The sequence below is a fragment of the Pantherophis guttatus genome, chromosome 3 (genome assembly GCF_059756535.1).
Source record: "Pantherophis guttatus breed Tessera chromosome 3, ASM5975653v1, whole genome shotgun sequence".
NCBI lineage: Eukaryota > Metazoa > Chordata > Lepidosauria > Squamata > Colubridae > Pantherophis > Pantherophis guttatus.
Window position 1 is genome coordinate 198,249,636 of NC_142065.1, and position 22,540 is coordinate 198,272,175.

Below are 22,540 nucleotides of genomic sequence, written 5' to 3' on the forward strand. Positions count from 1 at the left end.
AAATAATGGGATTATCTCCTTGAGTTGGAAGGCTGTTACTGCATAAGTCTACTACGCAAAGAACAGCCTTCCAGAAACTTAAGAGATCCCATGGGTTCATAGTTCCAGATTGAATGAATGATTATATGCTATCAAGTAGTTATTGATTTTTAGCGACCACACAGATAGATGTATTTACATGTTTATATCTCTCTTTCGCTCTATATACAGTATATATATAGTCTGGATTTGGCACGTATGTTCCTCTTGGCTTCTAGGTGCTCGCTAAGAAAGGATTTTTTGAAATGACCATCAGATCATTAGTATTTCATATACAGTATTATATTCACATGCTCTGATGCTAAGGAGTTAGACGTTCTACTCCCACTCCCCACCTGAATGGAACTCTGTCCCAACTGCCAGTTCCCTTATATTAACACGCTCTGATGCTATCCCTTCACTAAACTGGGCGTGGGTGTGGCCAGCGTGTGACCCATCCGCCCTGCGGGCTGGGATATTCTACTCCCACTCCCCCTATATTCCAACTCCCAGTTGCCTTATATCAACATACTCTGATGCTACGGAGTTACACATTCTACATTAAGTTTCAGGCTTTAAGTGTCAATTTATCAAGTCTGATCACATAGCGAAGCACAGGCGTCCAGCTAGTCAATCAATATAACTAAGTTAAATTGTTCTGTAACTATGAGTCTATAGGGTTATAGTCTTGAGTTTCTGGAAGGCTGTCCTTTGCATAGTAACTTGCTATCTCTCTCCAGAGAGAAAGAGAGAGAGAGAGGGAGGGAGGGAGGGAAAGAGAGAGAGAGAGAGAGAGAGAGAAAGAGAGAGAGAGAGAGAGAGAGAGAGAAAGAAAGAAAGAAAGAAAGAAAGAAAGAAAGAAAGAAAGAAAGAAAGAAAGAAAGAAAGAGAAACTAAAGAAGAGCTTTTAAGTTGGTTTCCATAACAAGCCATTCTCAAGTGCCGGATATGGAATTTTTCATGGATTGTTGAAGAGTAAGAGAGAGATACTCAAAGCATCCCACAATGTATATTTACTTAGAAGTAAGTGCACCTGTGTTCAGTGGAGCTTTATCAAGCAGACATAAAAATGTGGAAACTCATACAGTTCTAACTATCCTGCCAAATCTATATGCCAATATTACCAAAACCAATGGAATTTGCTAAGATATTAATTCAAAGTTTATAGAGTAAAAAATAGATAGAGAGAGAGACCCCAAAGTTGGAAAAAGTTGCCATAAAATCAGTTAAATCCAGACCACTAGGGACACTAGTATTACGGATCTAACATTTTATCAAAATTCACCACAACGGAAACCAATTTTATACTATATAATTGCTTGGCAAAACAAAATCAAGAGTGAACATTACGTCAGATTCTGTGAAAAGGTTCTTTGATGTCTGGGACCCAAATGCCAGTTCTTTTTTACTTGGCACATGTTTACAGACTGACCAGAGAACTTCATCTGATGAACACCAAAGTCAGACATAAGAATGGAAGAGTTCTTCCACATGTTTGTTCCACGGATGATTTGGGCTTTCCAGAATGTAATATAAAATTATACTTTCCTTTTCCAGTTAGACGGTAATGCCAAATAATAGCAGGGAAGAAGACAGATCATGTCCACTATTCCAGATGGGAACATTCAGTTCTTGGTGGGACTTACACGAGAATTGAATTTCTTACTAGACCACACCTATTGGCTTCTATTTTTAGGAGGGCTACCGTCAGGAATTGGGTATTTTTGCTTAAAATGGGAAGATCTGCTATCGAGCTTTTGGATTTCCTTCTAGCTCCAGAAATATCATTCAAGCATTTATCAAATGATTTGACCTTCAAATATATTAACAAATAGCCAATAGAGTTGCATCAGGATTTGGTGAAGGAGGAAATCGGTGATTTTTGATGAGAAACAAATATGTGGTGTTGGGAGGATTGCTGGCAAACTACATTTGAGATATTTTGGGCTACAATTCCAAGCTGTCTACCTCTGAGTGTTATTCTTCTTTCAAAGTAAAATTCTCTGAAGTGGTTTTAAAGAATGGAATGGAAATTGACATTGAAACTTGAGTCACATCTGTTTTGATCCTAAAGTTAGGCATCGAGGAAGAAATTAATGGCCTTTTGATCTTCATTCGAGTTCAGAAATACCCCTTTTTCATTCTGTAGTCTGGCCTTACTGCTCCTGTGATAAAAGAAAAGGATGGGGAAAGATGAAGAAAGGATATGGCTAGGTCAGGGGTGAAATCCAGCAGGTCCTGACAGATTCTGGAGAACCAGTAGCGGAAATTTTGAGTAGTTCAGAGAACCGATAGCGGAAATTTTGAGTAGTTCAGAGAACCAGCAAATACCACCTCTGGCTGGTCTCAGAGTGGAGTGGAAATGGAGATTTTGCAGTATCCTTCCTCCGGGAGTGGGGAGGGAATGGGGATTTTGCAGTATCCTTCCCCTGGAGTGGAGTGGAAATGGAGATTTTGCAGTATCCTTCCCCTGCCATGCCCACCAAGCCACACCCACCAAGCCACACCACGCCCACCAAGCCACGCCCACAGAACCGGTAGTAAAAAAAATTGAATTTCACCACTGGGCTAGGTATAAAAAAGAGTAGGGCTTCAACTCTCCAGTTGCACTGGGCATTGTGAAGCCAGTGACTGTGGTTGTAGATGTGCCCCTATCCTATATAAAGAGCCATGGTGCTGCAGTAGTTAGAATGCAGTATTGCAGGCAAACACTGCCAACTGCCAGCAGTTCAATCATAACCAGCTCAAGGTTGACTCAGCCTTCCATCCTTCAGAGGTCAGTAAAATGAGGACCCAGATTGTTGGGGGCAAGATGCTGACTCTGTAAACCGCTTAAAGAGGGCTGTAGATCACTGTAAAGTGGTATATAAGTCTAAGGGCTATTGCTATTTCCCTTTTGACGTAAAAAAAAAAATTCCCTTTCCTCCCAATTCATATGATGATGGAAGAGACCCATTGGAAATGGAAAACCAGCCATGCTTCTTCCCTGACACTTAGTTTCACCCCAATTCTGATGACCTGAAGACTATATTTCAACCAAGAAATCCTATTTACATGCTTGTTCTGCAATGCAACCGTTGTTTCTCGGAAGTCTCCCATTCGCTCACTTGTTTACATTGATTTCTGCAATCCACTCCCATCTGAACAATGAAAATCTTGTTTCAAGGATGTTCGGAACTGAGGTTGGAAATGGAAGTTTCCAGATGGACTCATGACGGTTTAATTAGAGGTGAGTTTAACCACTTGGTGGTTAAAATTTTGCTTATCTTTCTCAGGTGAGCAACCCAATACATAAGCAGACCAACACTCCTTCTTCAAACCAGTGTTTGAGGAACATTTTTTTTTTCATAATCCTGATCTTTGTGGCACCTTGACTTGATCCTTTTATCAGCATTTTCCGTTGGTTTGCAGAGCTTCTGACCACAGTTTTACTCAGACTCAGGAATTGTGTCAATAAGAAGCCCGTAAAGACACACAACAAGCACTGTCCGTTGCACTTTGTTACTATAAGCAATTTTCAAGGGCTTCCTCTGTTTTGGAACCAAATACTAATACCAGCAAGTGAGGTACTTAGGCAAAACAACAGCAGAGAGGATTTTAAGGACCAAGCCACATTTTCCACCTGAGTTAATTGCTCTTCGTTTGCTGCATAAACATCTAAACCGGTAGTGGAATTCTAATTTTTTTTACTACCGGTTCTGTGGGTGTGGCTTGGTGGGCGTAGTGTGGCTTGGTGGGTGTGGCTTGGTGAGTGTGGCAGGGGAAGGATACTGCAAAATCTCCATTCCCACCCCACTCCAGGGGAAGGATATTGCAAAATCCCCATTCCCTCCCCACTTCTGGGGGAAAGCTATTGCAAAATCTCCATTCCCACTCCACTCTGGGGCCAGCCAGAGGTGGTATTTGCCGGTTCTCCGAACTACTCAAAATTTCCGCTACCGGTTATCCAGAACCTGTCAGAACTTGCTGAATAGCACCCCCTGATCTAAACCCAGGCTTGTCAGGTAAAAAATTTGGAAAATATAAATCAAAATTAAACAGAATATCTTGGAGAAATTATCGCTTCCGTTTGGTGATAGGTGGGTGTGGCTCATGGCTCAGTTCAAATGGATATGGGAATGTATCTAATTCTGAGAGGAAAGAGGAGGAGGAGGAGGAGGAGGAGGAGGAGGAGGAGGAGGAGGAGGAGGAGGAGGAGATTGATAATGGACCACCAATAAGGAATGCAGAAGCAACCTGGTTAGGATTCTTTGGTAAAGAGAAATGAGAGCAGTGATTTAGGAGAACAGAGAACACATAATTTTTTTAAAAAATCATAGAATTGGTAGAAGTCATTTCAGTATTTGAATCAAATCCCTTGTCAGAGCAAGAATTTAAATCAATCCTGTTGGAAGAAATGTCCATCTGGGTTCAGTTCCAAGTGGGGAGAAAGACACTGGAAACATGGAGACTGCTTGGAAAGAAGATTTATTTATTTATTTATTTATTTATTTATTTATTTATTTATTTATTTATTTATTTATGTATGTATGTATTTATTTATTTATTGATCAACAGGGTCACGTGCCTTGAAGATCTTGGGTGAAGAGGAAAAAAAAGGGGAAGAGATGCTGAGAGTGCCTGGGTTTTATGCCCTCTCTGGGCTTCTGAATTTGAGCTTGTATTCTGATTGGTTGTCAGACTCCCATGGGGCCATGCAGGGGTAACTTTGTAGGTTGTCTGTATCCCAGGCTTGGTTGAGCCTTGCTGGGTGATGATGTAATGAAGGGGCTTTGGGCAATTCCTACTATGGCTCTGCTTGAAGGAGGTAGATCTTTGTTAAGTAGAATAGTCTGGCCCAGTCTATTCTACATAACAAAGATCTATCTCCTTAAGGCCTTAAGGCCTTAATGACCCATTGACAAAGATGGGGAGCTGAGTTTCTGCCTCCCTTTTAGGGGAAATATTCTGCCCTTTTAATATTTCCTAAAATATCTCATTTTCCTAGGAGAAGGATAGGTGCTAACTTCCTATAATCCTTCACCCAAAAGGTTGTCTGTCTAATCTCTGCTTGGACACATCCAATGAAGGACAGGCCAGCCATCTCTCTGCATTACCAAATTGCTTTTGTTGTTGAAAAGTTCTTTTTCTTCAAACATTTAACCAGAATCTGCTGTATATCCTGCAGTATAGCATGAGCCTGTCTTCTGTCTTTCGTAATTTCCAGTTCAGTTTTCTCTTTTCAAGGCTTAACATTCCAAATTGCTTCAAACTCTGTTCACAAGATTTGGCTTTTTAATCCCATCATTATCGTACAGCCCTTCTATAAACTGTTTTAGTTGGTCTGAATCCTTCTTCAAGCTTTTAAGAAAACAACTCTCTCTCTCTCTCTTTGTCCAGACACATGTAGAGATTTGCACAATAGTATCAACAAACAATGGCCTTATTTCTTTAAACCTGTAAGCAACTTCTTAAGAAATTGCAAGTAACATCAGATCTTCACTGAGTTGTTTAGGCCATAAATGTATTTTTCCATTGTTGAAGGTTTAATCTCTTAGCAATAAGTAAGGAAGAAGAAAATCCATTTTTATTTCCTGGCTGTCAATTTCCATTTATTTCAAGAGAATATAGAATCTAAAAATATTGAACCCTGCCTTAAAATCAGATTAATATACACTTAATGCCTTCTCCTCAGGATATCATAATAAATTTAGGACATAGGTTTTAATGAACCATTAATCTCATTGCATCTCATTACATCTGCAGCAAAATAATGATATCAATTCTTCTTCTTTTTTTACATAATGGGTCCAGTAAGTCTAAAATATTACTTTTTGGTGAAAAAACAATTGACTTTAAATGTACTACATTTTTATACAGACATTAAGATAATTCCTCATTGTTTAGACAAAATCTTCAGTTCCTTGTTCCATTCAGTGTCCAAGATTTTCATGTCGTATTGATTCATCACATTTCTGTCTTTGAAGATTTAGTGATCATTTCTAATAGTTAAAGAAACTTGGAAGTTGAATTTGCTCCAGTCTCAATTCAAATTTCAGTAGATGTAGTTTCCAGTACTACAAATGAGTAACAACTGATGAGTAATGTCTATCCTGTCGTGATAAAAATGAAATCATTATAGCAATAGGAATAGCACTTAGATTTATATACCGCTTCACAGTGCTTTACAGCCCTCTCTAAGCGGTTTACAGAGTCAGCACATTGCCCCCAACAATCTGGGTCCCCATTTTACCGACCTCGGAAGGATGGAAGGCTGAGTCAACCTTGAGCCTGGTGAGATTTGATCTACCAAACTGCTGGCAATCAGTGATTAGCAGAAGTAGCCTGCAGTCCTACACTCTAACCACTGCACCAACATGGTTCTTGTATTCCAATAATTGATATAAAGCAGTGCAAATAACAAAGCATAATATATAATGACCATGCAGGAACAATCCAAATAAAATATGGGACAAGAAAATGATTCAGAATTGGGAAAGGAACATGCTAAAGTTGGATACCGTCTCTTTATTTAATGTACACATAAAATGAGTTGATATGAATACTGAGTATGCTTTGAGTCCTTTCTACTAAACAATGCTATCTGATGCTTCTCTTACAACATCTAGCCCCCAGGATCAAGATAGCTTCTTCTAACCTGTTATTCCTTTATAATATATTGAATATACCTAGGGCCAAAACATTAGATAGGGTAATCTTTAAGGAATTTACTAGGCGGATAAGTGAATGGCCTCTGACTCAATGTGTTTTCACCTTTTTGCTTATTGAATGTATTATAAGCCCTTACACCCTTGTGGCTTAGCATGATTTATAAATAGAGAAGAGCTACAGGCCAATCATATTGACAATGTCAACCTTACTTTGACATTGAGAACATCTCTTATCACCTTCTGCAGTCAATTCACAACCTTCATGGTTGAGATTGTCTAAATAGTAATTGAACTTAGACTTATATACCACTTCACAGTGCTTTTACAGCCCTCTCTAAGCGGTTTACAGAGTCAGCATCTTGCCCCCAATAATCTGGGTCCTCATTTTACCCACCTCGGAAGGATGGAAGGCTGAGTCAATTTTGAGCCGGTGAGATTTGAACTGCCGAACTGCAGCTAGCAGTCAGCTGAAGTAGCCTGCAGTATTGCACTCTAACCACTGCGCCACCTCGGCTCTGACAGACTTCATGGCTGAACCGCCAAGTCTAATTCTTGGACTTTCTTTTTTGTCATGAACATTTTTATTGAGTTATAAAATATTATAAAATACAAAATACAAAGTAAATAGAAAAGCACTGGGGGGGGAGGGAAAGAGAAGTGAGGAAAGATGAGAATGAAAAAGAAGCATTGACTTCCGACTCTGTTACAGTAAAATAAGGTATTACCATCAAATCACAGCTTTTTATCATCTATGGTGGACATGTGATAAAGCAAAAAAAAATTAGAGTATGATTCATATTTTGAAAATGGAGATAAAAATGAAACCAGAACTTTTCCTTTTGGGCTTAATGGAAAAAGAACTAGAGAAAAAAAATTGGAACTCTGTTATTATATACAGTAGTGGCCAAAATTGTGGAAACCTTTTGGGAAAAGTGTATTTTCTAAAACTAGCTAATAACACCACTTTTTGGGGGGAGTAGTAGTACCATAAAATTATATATCAATGGAAAGATAATTTAATCAAGAATGTAATGCAATAACCTTTATGAAGGATTTGCTATTAGAATAGCAGTTACAGTATAAAGAAGAAAAGTGAAACACATAGAAAAAATGAGCTATACAAAAATTATCACCATAGAAAAAATGATATATACAAAAATTATCACCATGTCAGTTAATAGTTGGGTAACCTTTAGCATGAATTACGGCCTTACAGCATCTTCCCATGGAGTGAACCCAGTCTTTTAGTTCTGCAGCTGTTCTAATGTGAAACCAAGATTGAACGATTGCTTCTATTAACTGGGTTTTATTGCTGGGTCGCTTCTGACTAACAAGTTTCTTTAGTCGGCTCCATAGATTTTCAATTGGGTTAAGGTCTGGGCTATTCCCGGGCCATTCCAGCAGTGGAATATGATTATCTTGAAACTCCAAAAAAAAAAAAGTGGTGTTATTAGCCATCAAACCTCAAAAATACACTTTTCCCAAAAGGTTTCCACAATTTTGGCCACTAATGTATGTTGACAGCAGGAAGACTATTGTATGCACAGAAATGGAAGGACACTTTGATTCCTACTATGGACAAATGGTTGCAGAAGTTGATGGAGTTGACAAAACTGACCACTTTGATTAAAGAGAAGAACATAAGTACTTTTGTTTCCACATGGAAACCGCTTCTGGACTTTGTGCTTGATGTGGAGAAGAATGAAAGTCTGACTTTGGGTTTTACCGATTAGACTGCTAGATCTTTATAGAAATGCCTTGTTCACATTTACTGTATTATGAAAAAGCAAAAAGCTGTGATTTGATGTGAATTCTTGGACTTCCTTGATTTTTTTCCATCTTCTAATTTGTAACATCTTGCCAGATGTTTTAGAGAACTCAAAAGCTTTCATCTGCTTTGGGGACATTCTGATGGGCCTAATTAAATAATTACTTGGCTATGAGACTTGGGTTTTTCTCAAACAGAGACACCTAGATTATAATATCCTTAGCTTGGAGGGGAAGACTTGCCACCAGACTCTGTTTCTTATTCATTCAGAAGCATCTTCCAAAGCTCAGTTTGCAAAGAAATGTATCACTAGACTATTAACGTTTATTTTCTCAAATCTAAGAATCGCCTCGGGACAACTTATAATGATAATACTATTCGCAAAACATGATATGAGTCTCATAATATGATATTTAACAGATAGCTGGGAGGATTGGGAAGCCAAGAAAATGAGCTGGAAAGTCCCCAGTTCAAATGTTATCTATGCCACAAACTTGTAAAATGAATTGAAGTAAGCTATTAATTTCTCCCACCAGCTGCTAAATGAAAACAATGAGTAGTAATGGAAAAAATCACTGGATAATTTTAGAGGGGAGATAGTTATGGGAGGACAGTATGTGTTAGAGAGGGTCATGTTTATCAGATACAAACACTGCCTGGGTTGCTGAAAATAATATGTTTAAAAGTGGAAATAATGAAATAAACATCTCTTTGATGTTATTATGTTTTTATTTTTTTAAAAAATAACAGTAAAGAAAGAATGTTAGCCTAGGAATTGATGCTGCATCTATTTGCAATTTACCTCCTACCTTGTCATTCTTAAGTAAGTCCTTCAAGGGATCCTTCTGTGCTATAGGAGATACTTTACAATCCAAATATAAAGTAAACAAAGGGAAAAGCAGATGTTTCAAATTAGATTTCCTGATCCCCATCCACATTTTAACAACCCAGCTGATCCTGAAAAATCAACCAAGGTGAGCCAGACTTAACTGTTCTTTTAAAACAGTAATTCTGTCCTAGGATTGAGAACCAATTTAGTGTAGTGGTTAAGGCACTGGGTTAGAAACCAGGAGACTGTGAGTTCTAGGCACAAACCAGAAGGTAACCTCGGGCCAGTCACTCCCTTTTAGCCCTAGGAAGAAGGCAATGGCAGATCACTTCTGAAATCTTGCCAAGAAAACTGCAGGGAGTTGTCCAGGCATTCACCAGAGGTCAACGTGGAAGGAAGGAAGGAAGGAAGGAAGGAAGGAAGGAAGGAAGGAAGGAAGGAAGGAAGGAAAGAGGGAGGGAGGGAGGGAAAAGGAAGACTGAGAGATCCATATATTTTCTCGTTCCAACAGCAATAAAATACTTGAAGAGTACTTTTAAAAATGTAGTTGAAACTAAAGGAAAAGATTAATGTTAACATAAGAGATGTGAGCGAGGACTCATGAATGAAGGCAAATAAGCTAGGAAGAACAAAACTTGCAAAACAAACCTCTGGTCCCAGTGACCGACTTGGATTGGATCCTGAAACTAGGATTCTAGGTGCATTGAAGGATCAATATGCTGATGAGATGGAATTGTGCAAGCCGTATGTCTATGGAGATTCTCAGTGAGCCAGGTTGTCATGGTTGTCCCAAAGGTGCTTTTTCAGGAGGCAACTGGACTTCCTTGTTATTCTTTAAAGATGTTTTGCTTCTCATCCAAGAAACTTCTTCAGCTCTGACTGGATGGTGGAGAATGGAAGGATTTATATTTCTTGCAGACAGCTGGTTATTTGCATTCTGGTAGAGAGTTGTTGAGGCTACTTGGAGGTTTATCTGTGTCCTCAAGGTCACCTGAGTAGTGCAAATGGATGTGGAGCCTTCTAGGTATTTCCTTCTTGGTATGTGTGCAAATCCGTGATATTTCCTGTGACAGTGCATGGAAGTAAAAGTTGAACTTTGAAAAAGCAGGACAGGAAGAGTACTGAATTGAAACATGTCAACTTTGGTGTTGGAGAAGCTTCATGAGAATACCATGGGCAGCTAAGAAAGCCAAGGAAATAATTCAATGGATCATTAAACAAATCAACCCAGAGTTCTCACTCAAGACACAAATGACCAGGCTCAAATTATCCTATTTCAAGCATGTTTGCCAAAGACCTCTGGAAAAGGCTATAATACTAGGAAAGATAGAAGGAAATCAGACTAGGAGGACTGGCAGCCAGATGGATGGATTCAGTTACTATGGTGATAAATGTACCATTGGGAGACCTGAAAGAACAGGTTAGGGACAGATTATCATGGAGAAAATCTTATCAATGCAGTCACTAGGAGTTGACCATGACTTGATGGCACATAATCAATCACACTAAGGTGAATTTTAAACTTGTGTTCCACATTCTACAATGGAATATCACACACTTCAATATGTCAGGATGAGAAATGGCAAAAAATAGTTGTTTTGATATATCACGCATGGCTCAACATATTGTTTGTTTGGCTTCCTTTCTCTAAGGCAGGGGTGTCAAACTCAAGGGCCAGGGGCCGGATCTGGCCCACAGGGTGATTAGATCTGGCTCACAGGGCCGCTCTGGAAACAGGGAGGGACCGGCCCACAGTGCCTCTGCCAGTAAAAACGGGCTCCCGAGCTCTGTTTTCACTGGCAGAGGGTTGCAGGAGGCCGTCGCAGCCAAAAACAGAGCTCAGGAGCCTGTTTCGCTGGCAGAGCGCTTGGGCCACCACAGGTGCCCCCGACACAAGTGACATCATGCTGGCTATGCCCACCCCAGTCACCCTAGCCATGCCCCGGCCAGGGGTGGTATTCACTTACCTTCGCTACCGTTCACAAATGTGATCGCGTGAGGACAAAAAATGGGACGTGATGACGTCCGAGAGGGTGGGCGGAGCCTCCCACAGCCGCCGCTACCGTTTCACCCAAACCGGATAGACCCAGCTGAATTCCATCACTGGCCCTGGCCCCCCCAAGGTCAAACACAACACTGATGCGGCCCTCAATGAAATCGATTTTGACACCCTCCTCTAAGGCCACCAGATTTGAATTACAAAACTCCAAGCAGAGAAGAGCAGAATAGAGATACAGAAACATCTGTGGAGTTTCATCAATATTCTTAACAGCTTTATTGTAAAGAGTAGTTTCTGTTTGAGTCTGTGCATATGGCTTCAATTCAAACCACAACATAGCATTATTGGTGAGGAAGGTAGGATATTCTAAGAACTGATATTCAACAGGAAAGCGGTTGAATATTTATGTGCTCTAGTAAGCAGTCAAAATAATCTCTAATTGGAAACCTGAGAAATTCCAGCTATTCTTTTTTTTAAAAAAAGAAAAGAAAATGCTTACTCTTGGACACATTGAAGTTGGATATTACTCCGCCTGCTTCCTACAATTCATATGCAGAATGATTTTCTTTTTTATCTTGAAGCGAAGAAAGAGATAATTCTAAACAAAAATAAATCTTTTTCACTCCCTGCAGGGTGCAGACCTTTCTATAATAAAAGCCCTCGCTTGCTCCAGTTTTTTCAAAGCCTAAGATACTTGATGAGTGTGGGAGATCACAGAAAGATAATTTCTCACCTGTTCCATCAGTCACACTAGATGGATTTTAAATTTCACAAGCTGTTTCTATCACATGAGTTCTTTCTCTTGATATTACAATTTGGGGGACTTTTAGAGGAGAAACGGAGGAATCGCTCTGTATGTAGGGTTTACGATGAAGCACTTTAAGAGTGGCTGTTCTGTGGCATTTGCAGTAGCTTGGAAAGGAGATTAGCCAGTGCAGCTATTTTCCTACAACAGAAATCAAGAAGACAGCAACTGATGTAAACACACTGAACATTCAGAACTGAATACAGAAAATTCATCCTCCATTAGAATCTGCAGATAGTACCAAACAATTGTTAGAAGAAATATCCTTCTGGGTTCAGCTCTAAGTGGGGAAAAAGACACTGGAAACATGGAGACTGCTTGGAAAGATGGTTTAATGGTGGACAGGATCACATGGCTTGAGTTCCTGAACAGAAAAGGGCCGAGATGCAGCGAGTCCCCGGGTTTTATGCCCTCTCTGGGTTTGAACTTCCTGGGGCCCCGAAAGAGTGTCCTGATTGGTTGTCAGACTCCCAGGGGGTGGGGGTCTTAGCTAGCCTTGCTGGCTGATGTAATTTTCCCAGGTGCCATGTGGTAAATTTCTGTTGCTAGATGGGTCCTATTGTGTTGCAGATGATGGTCCATTGACAAAGATGGGAGGGAATTGAGTTTCTACCTCTGGCCCATTGACAAAGGGTTGGGGGGCAGGAATGTGGGAGCTGCTTCATCTTTAAAACATGCTTCTCCATTTCTCATCCAGGGAAACATAATATTCTGCCTTTTTAATATTTCCTAAAATATTTCATTCTTCTAGGAAAGGGCTGGATGCTAACTTCCTACACATACCACAGTCCCTGCTACCAGTCTGGAGGAACCACTTGTACACCTTCAGCATGGACAAAATCCCCATCAGTCAAATGCAAAAGGCAGCTTTACTTGGAACAGCTTAGATCCTGTGATGATATATCTACCATCATCAAACATCAACATCTGCCTGTTCTAGATAGCTGGATAAAAATGTCAAATCCAGTCTAAATATCTGGCTGACTATGTCAACAACAACAATAATATGGAGAGAAAGCCTTTGCCAAGTTGATCTAGAGGAAGCATACCAGCAATTGACTATGGATGATACTGTAGTAGATGTCCAAGGTCTCTTCCAACTCTATCATTCTATGTTCTGTAGAATGATAGAGTTGGAAGAGACCTCGGAGGTCTTCTAGTCCAGCCCCGTTTGAGGAGGAGATCCTATATCATTTCAGATAAATGGTTGTCCAGTCTCTTTTTGAAAGCCTCCAGTGATGGAGCACCCACAACTTCTGAAGGCAATTGGTTGACTGCTCTCACTTTTAGGAAATTTCTCCTTAGTTCTAGGTTGCTTCTCCCCTTGGTTAGTTTCTGTCATTGTTTCTTTTCTTGCCTTTTGGTACTTTGGAAAATAGTTTGACCCCCTCGTCTTTACAAGAACCCCTCAAATATTGGAACAATGCTACCATGTTTTCCCTAGTCCTTCTTTTCATTAGACTAGACATAACCAATTCCTTTAACAGTTCTTCATATGTTTTAGTTTCATTTTTCCATCAAGAGGCATTAGGAATCTCCAGAATCCCTGGAATATTGAAACATTTTATGGAGACTCTATTTTCTGGAATCTCAGCTCCACATATGGATGATCTCCTGATTATAGAATCAATAGTAGTGGAACTTGCTATTAGAGTTAAGGAAGTTCTGTGCTGGCTTAACAAACCTGATATTCACTGCGGTTTTTTTTAAAGAGAAGTAGAAATTACTATCTTTTGATGCTGTGCATATGATGGGGGTGGGGAGGAATCCAACTATGATCAGCTATGCCACTCATTATAGGATTAGCTGGGTTTAGTCACAGATTGATGAATGGCTCAGAGGCATTAATTGTTTGCTATCCTAAGAGGTTATTTTCTGCTGAATGAATTGTGCTCAAATAGACTGTTCCTATTTTTCATTCATTCAGTCAGTCAGTCAATTTATATGCTGTCCATCTTGCGATTCAAGGCAACTCTTGAGCAGAAGCAGAGGGTTCCAACTATATTTATGGCCACATCTTCAACATTCATACTGACTGCAAGTCTTTTTTAGGCTTTAGGGGTGTCAAATTCGATTTCATTGAGGGCCACATCAGGGTTATGTTTGACCTGTCGGGACTGGGGTGGGTGTGGCCAGGGTGGGAGTGGCCAAATCGACGTCATTCGTATCGGGGGTGCCTGTGGTGGCCCGAGCGCTCTGCCAGCAAAAACGGGCTCCCGAGTTCTGTTTTCAGCTGTGATGGCCTCCTGCAACCCTCTGCCAGTGAAAATGGAGCTCGGGAGGGCCACATGTGGCCCTCCCAAGCTCCATTTTCACTGGCAGAGGCACCACAGGCTGGTCCTTTGCTGTTTCCAGGGTGGCCCTGCAGACCAGATCTAAGCACTCCACGGGCTGGATCCGGCCCCCAGGCCTTGAGTTTGATACCCCTGCCCTACATCCTTAAAATATCTTGCACGCAGCACTCAAATTTCTCATGCTACTGATTACACACCTCTGTACAAGCCAGGATTAGCATTGTCCAAAGCTTATGCATACCTGCCACCTGAAGTGCTAGATATCACAGTGCCACCCCCAGTGCAGGGGTGAAAAGCTCCCAGATCAGACCGGATCACTGGAGCCGCTAGCGATTTTTCCCTGTGGTTCGGTGATCCGGTAGCGATCGCCGCTCAGGTAAGTAATGTGCAGAAGGTTTTGTGCATGTGCGTGCACTTCCGAACCGGTAAGGAAGGTAAATAGATTTCACCCCTGCCCCAGTGGCATCCAAACCCCCCACTTCTGGCTTGCCAAAATGCAAGATTGACGACTTTGATCCCAAGCTATCTTGTGTTTTAAAGTGAGTGTGGAAAAGTTGACGAACTGACAAGCTACCACAAAAAGCTAAACCACTCAAAAACTGCCAAGATGAGATGTCTTCCCCAAAGGGATTTGTCTTGTGGGAAAATTGTAATGTGATAGCAGAACAGTTATTAAATTATTCTAACTGCATTGCATCCATCGTTTGCATTAAAAACTTGTATATAAATTATGTCAGGTGGCCAAGAATAGACTTGGGCATTGAAAAGAGTATTAATGCTGAGCTATTTGACATAATTTCTCTAAGGGCCCTGGAAAATAACTAAAATTATTTGATTAAGATTCCTTATTAACTTTGCTGGACAATATTTCAAGGAGTGAACTGCCTAATTGCAGAAGACTGTCCTTCAAAACAGTCTTCTGAAAGTGATTTTAGTATCCTCACAGCTATCTACATCTGAACCGATTATTTGCAACCCGTGACAAGAATTTCAGTCCTTGATTTACAACCACAACAGAGCTCAAAATTTCCTTTGCTAACTTTGCTAGAGTTAAGTGAGTTTTGACCCATTTTTACAACCTTTCTGCCACAGTTGTTAAGCATCATTGCAGTTATTAAATGAATCATGTGGTCATTAAGCAAATCAGACTTCCCCCATTGACTTTGCTTGTTGGAAGCCAGCTGGGAACATTACAGATGGTGATCCCATGAACTGTGCAACTGTTATAAATATATCCCAGTTGTTAAGGTCCCAAATAAGTGTGAAAATCAGTCACAATTTACTTTTTTCAGTGCTGCTGTTGTAACTTTGGACAGTCACTAAATGAATGGGTTGTAAGTCAAGGATCATCTGTAATGGGTGTCTATTCATATCAAAGAGGCTTAAGGGTTTTACCTGAGCCATCACGATTGTCCCTGTCCCCTCCAAGAAAATGGCCAAGCACTTTTTAACAATTTTTGGGAAGTTTTTGTTTTTAATCTGAAGTAGGACTTTTCCTCTTTTGGCTGAATCAAATCAAATCGTTATTATGCATTTAGACCAGAAGTCTCTTCTCTATAGGTGGATTTTTTTTCTTCGTTTCTGCTTTTAAAAACATGGAGGAGCAAAAAATATATTGCATTTTAATTGGATACTGAATGTTGAAGTGGCTTGAATCAGTGGTGGGTTTCAAAAATTTTTACTACCGGTTCTGTGGGTGTGGCTTGGTGGGCATGGCTTGGTGGGCGTGTCAGGGGAAAGATACTGTAAAATCTCCATTACCACCCCACTCCAGGGGAAGGTTACTGCAAAATCCCCATTTCTTCCCGATCAGCTGAGACCTGGGAGGCAGAGAATAGATGAGGGCGGGGCCAGTCAGAATTTCTACTACCGGTTCTCCGAACTACTCAAAATTTCCATTACTGGTTCTCCAGAACTGGTCAGAACCTGCTGAAACCCACCTCTGCCTTGAATTGAATCACCTCACTCTGAAATCTGTAATTGAAATGAAATCAAGGCTGAATTTCACCAGTCTGTTATCTCCTTTATGCTTAGCCAAATTGGAATTGTCTACACCAACCTTGTCAAGATTTCATATAAGATTAGCTTTTTTTTCCCTCAGCTTCTGCATGGAGATACTTTCTATATTTGGCATGTAAAAGTTCTTCCATTGAAGTTCATGTTCAAATATCTTCCAAATTTGCTGGAGATGCATGTATTTTTTTCTTTTTTTTAAAAAGAGCAGTATTTTTATGTAAGAACTCATGAGAAAAATATTTGTGGCATGGGACTAGGGGAAAAAAGTCTGAAAGGAATACACAAATATAGTTTATGTCAATATTGTAGGCTTGTTAAACTCGAGGTCTTATTTCATCGACATAACTAGATTTCTCTTTTCATAATATTCACTGTGGGTTCCTTTGAATAATAACTGGTTAATCTTTCTTTGTATATTTTTAGAAGCTCTGTTTAAATATTTGTAACATGAGCCATCATAATCATGGCTCTTATGATTATTCAATTTGCATTCACTTTCCATAAGTGAATGCAAATCTCTATTTCATATCTCAAGGCAGAAAATAATAATACTAAAACAAAATAAATTATAACACTGACAGAACACAATAGTCCGATAAGGCAGCAGTGGGTACCATACAACCTACAAGCCATAGGTAGTCTCTCTCTCTCTCTCTCTAGGTAGTCTTTTGTGCCTATCTCCAGTTGGATAGAATCTCTAGTTGGAGACTGGACTGGAAGGAGGCATCAAGAGAGGCCTGTGATTGAGTCTTTGCACTGCAGTAAGTGGTACAGGCCAGAGCTCTCCCAGAATCCTTGAAGGCTTATCTTGCTGTTCCCAAGGGAATGTAGTCAGTCCGGTGAGATTCTTGTAACACAGTTGACGAGCAATTAAACTCCTGTTGAGACTCTTCACCAGTGGCTCTGGTTTTTCTTGCCTGACATTAATCTTGCCATGCTGGCTACAGTCCTTTGGGAACCGCAAGAGATGCCTTCAAGAATTCTGGGGGAGTTCCAGCCTGTGCCACTTACTGCCGTGCAGAGACTTCGAACCGGAGTCCCTCTTAACATTGTTGGAAGAAAAATCCAGATCCAGTTCCAATCCGGGAATAAAATGGAGGCTGATTGGAAAGAAAGTTGGTTTATTGATGAGCAGAACCACCAACAGCATGTGATTCTGGGACGGCATGACAAAATGGAGTTGAGAGTGGGTGGGTTTTTATACCTTCCTTGGGTTTTGTATTTGAGCTTCCTGTTCCTGTGCAAGAACATGTCCTTTAGTATTCTATTGGTTGCCAGATTCCTATGGAGTCATGGCTGGCTCTATAGGCAGAAGGAGAAAATGCAAATCCTAGGTCCGTGATGGCGAACCTATGGCACAGGTGCCACAGATGGCACACGGAGCCATATCAGTGGGCACGCAAGCATTGCCATAGCTCAGCTCCAGCGCGCATGCGTGTGCTGGCCTGCTGATTTTTGGGCCTTCCGGTTCCACCAGAAGTTAGGAAATGGGCTCTTTCCGGCCTCCGGGGGGCCTCTGGGGGAATGGGGAAGGCCATTTTTGCTCTCCCCAGGCTACTAGAAAGCCTCTGGAGGCTAGGGAGGGTGAAAAACGGGCCTACCATACCATCACGTGCTAAAAGCGGGGGGCGCGCGCATGCACGGGGATAGGGTGTTTTGAATTATGGGTGTGGGCATGCACGTGGGCGAACTCCCCTCACTCCCCCTGCTTTTGGCATGCAACGGCAAAAAGATTAGCCATCACTGTCCTAGGTGTTTGTCTGAGTTAATCTTTTCAACCTAATTGCTTATTTGGAGTTTCTGTCTGGCCCAGTCTTTCTGAATGGATTACCAAATTGTATTTCTAAAAGCTGGCCTCCTCAGTTTCTACATGGGGCAGGGAAACTCAGGCTGGTTTCTGCCTCCCTTAAGCATTTTTTCCCCCATTCTCCTTTAGGGGAAATATTCTATCCTGCCTTTTTAATATTTCCCAAAATATGTCATTCTCTAGGAAGGTGGGTGGGTACTGACTTTCTACAACCACAACCCCCTTCAGTCTTGCTGGAGATTCTACCGCAATCTCTGGAATTCCCTATCCCAAGATTGAGCCGAAGGAATTTAGTGGCATATCCATATTTAGTGGAAAAGTGTCCTTTTATATTTTTAACAAAACAAACGTTAATCACTCCTGCAAATCTCTGCTCCTTTGAAAGGGGAAAAAAAACCCCACCCTGATCTCCTCCAATGATATTGCTACACAACCAAGAAGTCCCTAGAATCCTTAATTATGCTCCAAAAATGCATAAAAGGTTGCCTATCCCTTCAATAAAACCATAGTAAAAATATTCCTGGCTTGTTAACAGCCCTCGAGCTCAGATTTTATTTTCTTCACCTATAGTAACCATTGTGGAGAGGATGGTGCAAATATCTTACTACAACGAATAATGACCAAGTGTGAGTAAAACTTTGCTTCGGCCAAGGAACTCTATGTTTTGTTGAAGAACTCCACCGTTTAGAAAACAGACATGAGCAAATACCACAACACGTGGTAGTTGCTAAAAAATTACAGGAGGTTGACTCACTCTGTTTTATGTTGTGCTCCAATTAAAACGCTATAATTTGGCTGAGCTGTAGACATCTCAGTGGTTACCGTTTTGCCTGATGGCTTGTTTTGAACCAGCAGTGAAAGTTTACCCCAACGGCTCCCGGTCACGCCTCAAGGGCCATGTGCTCTCAACATTGATTTCTTTGCTCAGTGATTCACACAAGCTGACTAACTCCAGTGTCTGTCTAGAGCACAGGTTCATTCTTGGTGTTGTTACTGTCAATACTGAGAATTTTAAGGAAACGATGCCCTAGCCTGGAACTATTTTATACATGTTTGGGCCATTTTTTATAGCTTGTTTACAACCTTCTCCAGTTCTGAGCCTTCCAAATTGTAGAAGTGCTGATTCCCATCATTCTTACTAGCCCTGATAAATGGGGATGATGGGAACTGTTTGGAGAAATCTGGAATATGCTAGCTTGAGAAAAGTAGGATTAGCACTGTGAGGGCTATCTCGTCTAGTTGCAAAAATGTAGATTATTTGTATATAATTAAAATTGTAGTTCTTTGCTGCCATGCAAGCATCATCTGGCTTTTAATTGCACAAATACAGCAGCCATAAACCATGACAATCTGGCTGAAGCCACATTATCACATTTTCAGTGCTTCCTGATGGGAACAGTTTTGAGTTTAGCTGCTCACATGATTACTATTTGTGTTATGAGTGCTTTTGTGTCCTTTCATTTGTCAAGCACAAAGCAGTTTACAAGTAAGTCTTCTTTGTGGTACCACAGGATAGCTATTTTGTTTTTCCTTAGTCACACAATGACATCTTGATATACTTTCTATCAGTGGTGAAATCCAATTTTTTTTACTACCGGTTCTGTAGGCATGGCTTGATCCGCGTGGTGTGTCTTGGTGGGCGTGGCAGTGCAAAATCTCCATTCCCACCCCACTCCAGGGGAAGGATACTGCAAAATCTCCATCCCCACCCCACTCCAAGGGAAGGATAGTGCAAAATCCCCATTCCCTCCCCACTCTGGGGCCAGCCAGAGGTGGTATTTGCTGGTTCTCCGAAGTACTCAAAATTTCCGTTACCGGTTCTCCAGAACCTGTCAGAACCTGCTGGATTTTACCCCTGCTTTCTATACAGCTTCTTGGATATTGCCTCATCAGTAATTTTGGAATGCTCCATCTCTAAGCATTTCCACACAAATACACACACACACACACAAATGCTTTTTGTGGCTCACTAAAGTACTTTCATCATTCATTGAGAGAGATTTTATTGATGTTAAATCCTTACCTTCATTTTCAAACTTTCTGGAGTTAATCCACCAATCTGACATACTAGGAAGCTGTTCTCCTCCCCTTTTCTCCTTTGGTCAAGTGAAGAATTAGCTCATCATTCCAATATTTTTCTTTCCTCACTACAACTCCAGTTGAATTTTGCTTAAAGGTAAAGATTTATCCTGTCCAGTCATTTCCAACTTTAGGAGGCAGTGCCCATCTCCATTTCTTAGCTGATGGAGCCAACGTTGTCCGAAGACATTTCCGAGGTCATGTGGCCAGCATGTCTATACACTGAGGCGCATGACACACTGTTACCTCCCTACCGAAGTGGTGCCTATTTATCTACTCGCATTTGCATGCTTTTGAACTGCTAGGTGGGCAGGAGCTGGGGCAATGAACGGGAGCTCACCCCATCATGCGGTGTTCGGGTCTCAAACCCAGGCTGTCAGCTTTCCAGCTGACAAGCTTTCTGTCTTTAACAGCTGAACCATTGTGCCCCCTTTTGCTTACAGTAAGCAAATGATTGTTGGGATGTGTTGGGAAAAAATAAACAGAAATGATTAGCTTTCAATTCCTTTCAGTGGGGGATTGTGTGGTTGCCTCTTCACTCATTCCCCAATGAGTGATCAATCAATTTTGTACCACACTCAATCACAAACTGTGATGATGGTAACTTAATACAACACATGTTTTATCACTAACCTCCTTGATCTCCTGCAAACACCAAAGTAGACACAAGTAGTCCTCGACTTACCACCGCAATTAAGCCCAAAATTTCTATCACTGAGTGAAACAGATGTTAAAAGAATGTTTGCCCCATTTTACGAATTTTCTTGCCATAGAAAAGTCTAAGGTTTGATCATCTCAAAGCAAGAAGTTAAGAGTCCACAAAAGATGGGAGACAAAATATTATGATTAATAAACAGTGATTTATTAACAGTGATTAATATATATGTGTATTTATATGTATGGGTGTTCGGCATGGATGAAAACAAAACCAGCTCTAACTATTTAGAATAGCTTGCCTTCAGAAATCATGGGCATTCCATCACTGGAGATTTTTAAGAAGAAACTAGACAGCCACTTATCTGAAATAGTATAGGTTCTCCTGCTTGAGCAGGGGCTTGGACTAGAAGACCTCCAAGTTCCCTTCCCGCTTCTATTCTATTCTATTCTATTCTATTCTATTCTATTCTATTCTATTCTATTCTATTCTATTCTATTCTATTCTATTCTATTCTATTCCATTCCATTCCATTCCATTCCATTCCATTCCAGTTTTATTTTTATTCTTATTCGTATTCGTATTCGTATTCGTATTCTTATTCTATTCTATTCTATTCTATTCTATTCTATTCTATTCTATTCTATTCCATTCCATTCCATTCCATTCCATTCCATTCCATTCCCACGGTTTCAGTATAATTAAAGAATAGATAATTCCCTCCCTTATTGTCATAGGTCACATTGTGCAGTTAGGTGTTCTGGCGTCTCTTCGGCAACTCCTCTTAGTCTCTTGCCAGCACCTGCTGAGATGATCTTGGTTCCCACAGGATGATCTGTTGTTATTGTCTGGTCTGACATTCCCCTCTTCTCCCCCACCTCGCACACCGTGTGGCGAGCTGAGAACTGGAAAGATGCTTGCGACAGGCCTGATCCATTTGAAGTTGACAGACAATATTAGACGAGGGCTAAAGACTCGTTCCAGACTATACAAATCCCAGATCCCGTGTAATGCTTCAGCCCCTTGAAAAGCTACCACAGAGGATAAAGGCAACCTGTTCCCAAGGAACCAGTCGCTACTAACTAAATCTGCATTAATGATCCCGAGAATGACTGTAAGCCATGTGCTGTGTTGTGCTGTGTTGTGCTGCGGTAGGTATCCCATTGCCCACACATGCTGAGAAAGACTCTGTGGGTTGTTACTCATAGTGGTTGCAGTGAATATTCCTTGGAGGGGAACACATAAATATGTCTAAGAAATTCTTTTGGGGGCTGAAAACATTCTTCTGCTGTGGTTATTTATGAAGAACGCAAGAGAGCGGACTGTCTGTTGAGCCACAGTTGGTCCCTGTTGCTATGAGGTAATAATCGAAGTCCATGTTGGGTGAATATCAGCACTCCGTAGAAATTGGTTTACCATGCTAACATGGAGGTTTTACATTGGGCTGACATATGTGGGCATTGCTTTGGGACAACTGAGGAAAAGATCCAAAATGTAATTGAGGTGGCGTCGTTTGTGTCATTACACGTATATCCTCAACAATGAGACACTCTTAGTAATGCTGTTTTTGAGTTCTTGTTAGATGCACAGCAGAATGTAGAGAAACAGTGTGGATATTCT

General features: G+C 40.8%; 1 long non-coding RNA gene across 1 annotated transcript in view; it reads right to left on the minus strand.

The window, feature by feature from the left end:
- Positions 1–5,603: 5,603 nt before the first annotated feature.
- Positions 5,604–22,540, minus strand: part of LOC117668376 (uncharacterized) — a 98,867-nt gene continuing 81,930 nt past the window's right edge. Inside the window, exons 3-5 of the long non-coding RNA XR_015733437.1 lie at positions 11,998–12,210; positions 9,914–10,329; positions 5,604–6,110 (exon numbers count right to left, since the gene is read on the minus strand). This is a non-coding gene — a long non-coding RNA (uncharacterized LOC117668376). The remainder of the gene's footprint in view (positions 6,111–9,913; positions 10,330–11,997; positions 12,211–22,540) is intronic.